At 39.3% G+C, this 8017-nt stretch overlaps 1 pseudogene; it reads right to left on the bottom strand.

Moving 5' to 3' along the window:
• Positions 1-5409: 5409 nt before the first annotated feature.
• LOC144244727 (U2 spliceosomal RNA) lies at positions 5410-5526 on the bottom strand (annotated as a pseudogene).
• Between the last annotated feature and the right edge of the window lie 2491 nt (positions 5527-8017).

Raw genomic sequence — 8017 nt, 5'->3', positions numbered from 1 at the left:
ATAACCAATAGAGAGGCAACAAAGGTTGTGTCCACAAATCATGGCAATTCCCCACTGCCGGTCGTTTACTTTTATATCAAAGACAATGCTAATGAATTAATTACCACATTTCCAAGCACCAGAGCAGAAAATCAGAAAAGGCAATCAGAAAGGATGAAGGAAACCACATTAATAACACAAGAAGGTCGGCTGACAATCTTTCAAGGAGAAAAAAGTGGAAAAGCAGAATAATTAAGAATTCAAAAAAAAAAAATCACAGCAGCTTGAAGTCACTTAAAATCCTGAACAATTCTTTTGACGAGGGGTAGTCTGTGAATATCTGCTTTTATTTGTTAATATTTCTTGTACTAAGGTAAACATTTCTGTTTGTTCTCACAGGTAACAAAGAGTGGATAGATATCCTCCTAACAGAACACGGTGTCTCCCCCCTTGTCTGGAAAATCACAGAGCCCTGCAGAATAACTTGCCCCATTCTAAATTTGAAACCAGGGACCTTGAACAATTCTATAACCAATATTCATGGCGATGACCTTAAATTTTTAAGAAAAAGTGAAATGATGTTCGATATTCTATTTATTGCTTTAGAGGGCACATGCCTCACTAGCTAGAAGCTTTATCTGGAATTTTATATTTCCAACTCTGTCGTAATACTTTTCCCTTTCAACAGAATTATCATTATGTTTCTGGGGCATCTTAAACTTCTTACGCTCTCTCTTGTTTTATTTTATCCTTATACCAGTCTTTAGACGGTATATGCCTTATACTTGACGGCAGATACTGGAACTCCCATTATATATATATTATAATACATATATATAATATGTATTTTTTTATTTTTGGGGTGTTTATTTTTGAGAGAGAAAGAGAGCACAAATGGGGGAGGGGAGGAGAAAGAGGGAGACACAGAATCCAAAGCAGGCTCCAGGCTCTGAGCTGTCAGCACAGAGCCCAATGTGGGACTCGAACCCAGGAACTAAGAGATCCTGACCTGAGACAAAGTCAGACACTTCCAACTGAGCCACCCAGGGACCCCTGGAACTCCCATTTTAGATATGGGGAAGCCGAAATGCCAGGCATGAAATGGCTTTCCCAGAATCATCAATCTATTTAGTGATAATGTCCTGACAGTTGACACATACTTGAAGAAATAAACATCCCAGTCTAGGGAAGGGTGGCAATGTTTCTTTTGCTTCTTAATTAACAGCGTGACTATAATTATATTGTCCTACACAGTGTTCCAGAAAGTTTCTTTGGCTCTCAGGTAAAGGAGCAAGACCTCTTAGGTCAACTCAGAGATCAGCAGCCCTGTCTGGCTTACTCCACTCCAGGGGCCATCTTATCTATCAGGACAAATTATAATGAAAGGGAGACTACTGACATGCTGCATTGCTGCCCACCCTGCACACACACGGGCTCTGCCGGCTTTTCCTCTATTCTCTGCAGATTTCACTGGAATGAGAGTAGGGGAGGATTAAAATAATAATAATAATTAAGGGACGCCTGGGTGGCTCAGTCAGTTAAGCATCCGACTTTGGCTCAGGTCATGATCTCACAGTTTGTGAGTTCAAACTGCTCGTTGGGCTCTGTGATAAAAGCTTGGAGCCTGGAGCCTGCTTCAGGTTCTGTGTCTCCCTCTCTCTCTCTGCCCCTCCCCTGTTCATGCTCTGTTTCTCGATATATATCAAAAATAAATAAACATTAAAATAATAATAATTAAAAAGAAGTCATCTGGGAGTCTGATGTCAGTAAGCCTGAAGTCTGTTCAATTTACGCTTGACAACAGATTACATACTCTTACCAACTTGATTTAGTATGCACACTTGTGGTTTTCTTCAATTATCAAAAACCAACTAAAACTATCTTTAATAACTTATTGCTATGAATGGCTCACTTTTTAAATCCACTTATTAATTCTAGTTAGCCTTTTATATGAGCCCAAATCTGCTCCAGCAGATTCAAAATTCTTAGAGAATGTGAAGCTAAAAATGAATGGGAGGGGCTGACACAGAAGAAAATACAGATATGATTTCTGGGAAGGCTAAGGTGACTTGTTCAACTTCTCTTTTTACCCATTTGGAAACTGAGATTCAAGTGTAAAGGGATTTGCCCAAGCAACTAATGGCCAACAATCAGTTTATAAAGTATACAAGTCACAGAAAAGTGCTTTTGTGGAATGCTGAGAACATTGCTTACAATGATCTCTGATTCTGGGGCAGTTCTCTGTCCCCCTCTACCAAATTCACCATGAAGGACAGGAACAAAAGGTTGGGGATGGAAATGCACAGTAGAACGCAAAGAGCACTCAAGGCTTTTGCAGACTCAGACTGGATCCGGATTAGCCTGTATAGACTTTCAGTAAACTGCTTAATGTCTCCAAATATCAGCTTCCTCATCTGTGAAATGGCAAACATACACTCCACCATTCCCCCGTCAGCTCTGGAGTTTCTGTCCGATAATATAAATGTAAACTGCCTGGCATACAAGAAGGGAATGTTGGTTCTCTTTCTCAACATTAAGAGAAACTTCAAAAATAAAAAAGAGAGGCAGAGCAAAAAGAAATTAAGCCACAACTAACATAATAAATCATTTATTAAGTAGGAGCTGAATAAGCAATATGTGAAATACTCAACATTTATTCCTCCAAGCATTCCACTCCATGTTTAGCTAGCTTCCTGCTGCCACAAATGAATGAAAATGTGAGTTAATCAAGTTTTCAATTATATTTTTTTAAGTGCAGAGGGGAGAAAAAATCAAAAGCTGCCAACTAACTCAGTATCTGTGATTTACCTATATTTCAATTATTCCAGTTATTTTGAGATACCACCTGAATACACTTACGTGAGTATATAACATATGTAATATTAAACTTTTCTCAGAATATAAAATCTGCTACACTCAATAATTTATGTAGATATTCTGCCCTCAGAGGTGGAACTTAACTCCCCACACTTGAGTTTTTTCTGTACATAATGACCTCTTTCCAAAGAGTAGAGTATGGGAAGGCAGCAGGGGTAGGGAGTAGGGGGGAAGAGTACTGTGGAGAAACTTGACAAATACTACCTCAGCCAGTGATCAAGGTCAACATCAACAGGGATAAGTCATGTTGATAATACGTACACTCGGCATAATGTGATGAAATGGTACTGGTACCTCTGTGGCTGTCATCCCCTAAACCTAGAACTCCAGTCTAATCATCAAAAAAATTTAGGCAAGTCCCAACTGAGGGACATTCCACAAAATACCTGACCAAATACTCCTCAAAACTGACAAGGCCATTAAAAACAAAGGAAATCTGAGAAAATATAACCCAGAGCAGAGGAGCCTAAGAGGACATGAATATTAAATGTAATGTGGTATCCTGGATAGGATTCTGGAATAGAAAAAGGATATTAGATAAAAACTAAGAAAATCTGAAAAAAAAAAGTATGGGCTTTAGTTAATAGAACGTAATAATGGGTTCTATTCAATATGGGTTCACTCATTGTAACAAGTGAGTTTGTTAACATACTAAATATGTGAATAACAGAAGAAACTCCCTGTACTGTCTTATCAATTTTCTGTAAATCTAATTCTGTTCTAAAATAAACCAAAAACCAAAAAAGCAACTATACGGGTGCCTGGGTGGCTACGTCAGTTAAGTGTCTGACTCGATTTCAGCTCAAGACATGATCCCAGGGTCATGAGATACTTGAGATTTTCTCTCTCTCTCTCTCTCTCCCCCCTCCCCTTAATCCCTCTTTGCCCCCCCACTCGTGCTCTAAATAAATAAATAAAACTATAAATCATTACATTAACAAAACTGTTTTAGTAACTATATATTCCATTACTAGAAAACCTCATTTTCTAGAACTAAATGTGTATTGATTCCTGTTTTGTAAAAAAAAAAAAAAAAAATGATGTTCTCTTGAGGAATAGCTATCATTAGAAGATCAAATGGTTTCACAAAGGCTGAGTAGTTCAGATGAACTACCGTCCTGAGTAATATAGTCATAGAAGACCTCCTTAAGCAACCTTATCTGTTAATTTCCTAACCAATAAATCCAAGAAGCTGGGCTAGACCATCAGTATGGTTCTGCAGAGCTTTATAGTTCCACCATGTTCAATATCGTTTCTCCAAAAGCAAAACACGCACATTCAAAACAACAGAGAACCTTCCCACTCCCACCCCTCCCCTCTTCCTCAGCTCACCACAGGCTTTATTTCTCATTCCAAAAGTGAGGGTGGTTTTTCATCTGCCCCAGCTTCCACATCATCACCATGACTGACAGAGTCAGAAACACGAGGGCATGCCACTAAATCAACAGCCCTTCAGGGTCCCTTTGCAAAAAAAAAAAAACAAAAACAAAAAACACCCAAAACAAACAAACAAATGAACAAACAAAATCAAACTCTAGCAGATGGCCTTGGCACCAGGATTGTTCAGCTTGGTTAAAGCTGCTGCATCATCCATCACTGAGAGATGAGGGGACATCTGCCCAGGGTCAGACTAGCCAAGCAACTGTGTGAACTTACTCCAGACCCCGTGACTGCTTCACTTTGCCTGTTTCTAAACTTGGTTGCTTTCTTCTTCACATGGTGCCCTCCAGCAGGGCTAGGGTATTGGTGCCTGGGTCATCCTCCACTATCAGTTCAGAGTGGAGTCACATACCCACACTCAAACACACAAAGTGCAGGAGTGTTTTCTATTCGCCCACGTTCATTAATATTGTCTTCTGGCTGCCATGTTGTGTTTGGAAAACGGCTACACTTCTGCAGCTACTTCCCATCAACTAAAACATGCTTTAACTTAAAACTAACTCCAAATAAATAAGAACATTGCTTCACAGCTGATGGAGCTGAACAAAAACCATTTAGATTTTCCCTTGTCCTTTATGAAGTAAACTCAAGACTCATTTTCTTTTTTTTTTTTAATGTTTTTTATTTATTTCTAGGAGAGAGAGAGAGACAGCGTGAGCAGGGGAGGGTCAGAGAGAGAGGGAGTCACAGATTGAAACAGGCTCCAGGCTCTGAGCTGGCAGTCAGCACAGAGCCCGACGCGGGGCTCGAACCCACGAACCGCGAGATCATGACCTAAGCGAAAGTCGGACGCTTAACCGACTAAGCCACCCAGGCGCCCCTCAAGACTCATTTTCAATGCACCATTTAGTCATTCAGCAGGCAGACATTTAGTAAATGCTAACTAAACGACTGCTTGTTATTCTACTGGTGTTGAGGATATAGAGATGGATAAGATATTTCAGACAATGCTCTTACTTTCAGAGTTCATAGTCTCGAAGGGGAAGAACTTAAAAATGCAAAGAACTACTTGCCATGTAAGTAATAAATATTTGCCATGGTGTTAAGAAAGCAGTCAAAAATCAGTCATCACAGCCAAAACGTAGAAACAACCCAAATGTCCACAAACAGATGAATGGATCAACCAAATGTGGTAGAAACATTTGGAATATTATTCAGCCATAAGAAGGAATGATATTCTGATAAGAACAGATGTTATACCTGATCTTAGCCAAAAGGCTGAGAAGCAACTGAAATTCTATACATATTATAACACACATGAGCCTTGAAGACATTATACTAAGTGAAAGAAACCAAACACAAAAGAACACATATTGTTCGATTACACTTAAATGAGGTAGCCAGAATAGCCAAATTCAGAGACAGAAAGTAGAATGAAATAGAATGGAACAGAATAGAATGAAATAAAATGGAATGGAATGGAATGGAATAGAATAGAATAGAATAGAATAGAATAGAATAGAATAGAATGTAGAATAGAATTTTACCAGCCAGAGTTTAATGTGCACTGAGCTGCTGTTTGGAATAATGAAAAAGTTCTGGAAACAGATATTGGTGGTGGTTGCACAACATTGTGAACGTACCTAATGTCACTGATTTACACTCTTAAAACGGTTAAAATGATAAATTTTATATTATATGTATTTTACCGCATTAAAAAAAATCACACCTCCCTCAGAAAAAGGGGGTAAAAACACTAGAAGAGTAAATGCAAAGATCAAAATAAGTTGAGCGAAAGGAATTTGGAATTAATATTTTTATTTATTTTTATTTTACATTTTTGGATAGGGAATTCACTACATGATTCAGAATCCAGAATGATACTTAAAAATATTCAGGAAGAGTCTCACCCCAGGTCCAGTCTTCAGCGTCGCCGCCCACCAGCCCCTCACACTCCCACCTGTCCTCCACAAACCATCCTGACTGCTTTGTTCTTTATCCTTCGCGTCCTTCTGTAGCAAACGGAAGCAAATGCAAATAGATATTCTCATCTTTCCCTCTTTCTTACACAAAATTCATCATTGAGCATCATGCCTTTCATTGAAACGTTGAACAGCTTGAAATGTTTTAAGGCAAACTGATGATTTTACACATTTGTAAGGGAAAAGGACACAAACCTTTTATTTTTTTTTTTTACCCAAGTAGCACTTTTTCACAAGTGCAGAGAAGTTCACTTTCTTCTTTGCTAACAAAAGTTAAAAAGAAAAAGAGAGAGAGAGAGAAGAAATTTTAATTTCAAGAAGCATTAAGGATGGCTGACTTGCCCCCGGGGGGAAAAGTTTACAATGTGCAAAGCTCCTCTTTCAAAGCAGCCTTATTTCCATAGGCAGCTAAGAGATTACCACCTTGTAAAAGAAAGGAAGAAATGAAACCTCCCCACCTTTGAGTTATCCGTCCCAGAAAAGGGGAATGCTTAGGGTTGGGGGTGGGGGTGGCCTCTAGATGACCACTACTCAGACTCCAAGGGCATGGCTCTGTTCTTTTACATGTAAGGAAATTTGCTCAGCGGCCCAGGGCACTGTGTCTTGAACTCTATGAACCTATTTATCCCTAGGCCTCCTTCTCAGTCCATCTCACAAAAAGAAAGACAAAAGAAGCAAAACCTAGTCTATCATCTTCCCAAACTAGTTTGCTCTCAATAATTGACAACTTTAGCTATTACAAGAGATAGACACCTGTCACCAGAAAACTGACTGTTGCCTTTTAAGTTCCTATTAAAAAAAAAAAATCCAAACTTCAGAAATGTGGTGATAGTAGCCATTATATATCAAAGGTAGATGACATACACTAGAATAATCTGGTTTCAGACTTTAAAAAAATGTTACACTTCAGCATCTGCGTTCATTCTAGTCATTCATTTGTTCAATATTTTTATTCCTGTATTTTATTGAGCATCTTTTATGTCCTAGAAATGTCTCTAGACACTGGGGACACAACAGTGAGCAAGGCAGGCGAATAAATCCCTTGTTCTCATGGAGTTATTAGCATTCTGGCTGGAGACACTGACAATAAAGATATAAATAGATAGACATTTAGATTTAAACAGTGACAAGAGCTATGAGATAACGAAATAAAGCAGGGAAACAGGATGGGGAAGAAGAAAGTTCTCTTAGACAGGCGGGAAAGGCCCCTGTGAGGAGATGACCAAAATCCACTAAAGAGAGAGGAGCAGGCCCCTGGAGATTAGGGATAGAGGAAGAGCCTATAAAGGACAGTGAGGCTGGCCTCGTGAAGACAAGACAGTGGTGAGGAGAGAAGGTCAGAGAAGCAAAAGGGGCTGGACAGGGGTGGCTGCCAAACTATGGCCCAGAGGCCAAATCTGGCTTGTTGATTGTTTTTGTATGGCCCATGAGTTAAGAGACATTTTTACATCTTTGAATGGTTCGAAAAAAATCAAAAGAAGAATACTAATTAGTGACTAGTTTTCACATGAAAGTTCATGAAAGTCAAATTTCAGCATATTTACTTATTTTTTTCCAGTTGCTTTCCGGCTACCACAGCAGAGTTGAGTAGTTATGATAGAGAGCCGATGGCCCACTGCTGTGGCCTGAATTGTGTCTCCCTCACCCCAAATTCATATGTTGAAGCCCTAACCCCCAATGTGATGATATTTGGAGATGGGGCCTTTGGGAGATAATTAGGTTTAGATGAGGTCACAAGGATAATGGAGCCCACGTGAAGGGATTAATGCCCATCTGGGTTGTGAGACAGGGGAGACTGA

Source organism: Crocuta crocuta, unplaced genomic scaffold, assembly GCF_008692635.1.
Source record: "Crocuta crocuta isolate KB4526 unplaced genomic scaffold, BGI_CrCroc_1.0 scaffold147, whole genome shotgun sequence".
In the NCBI taxonomy this organism is placed as follows: domain Eukaryota; kingdom Metazoa; phylum Chordata; class Mammalia; order Carnivora; family Hyaenidae; genus Crocuta; species Crocuta crocuta.
Note: the sequence above shows the minus strand (reverse complement) of the source record. Positions and strands in the feature narration are given on the sequence as shown.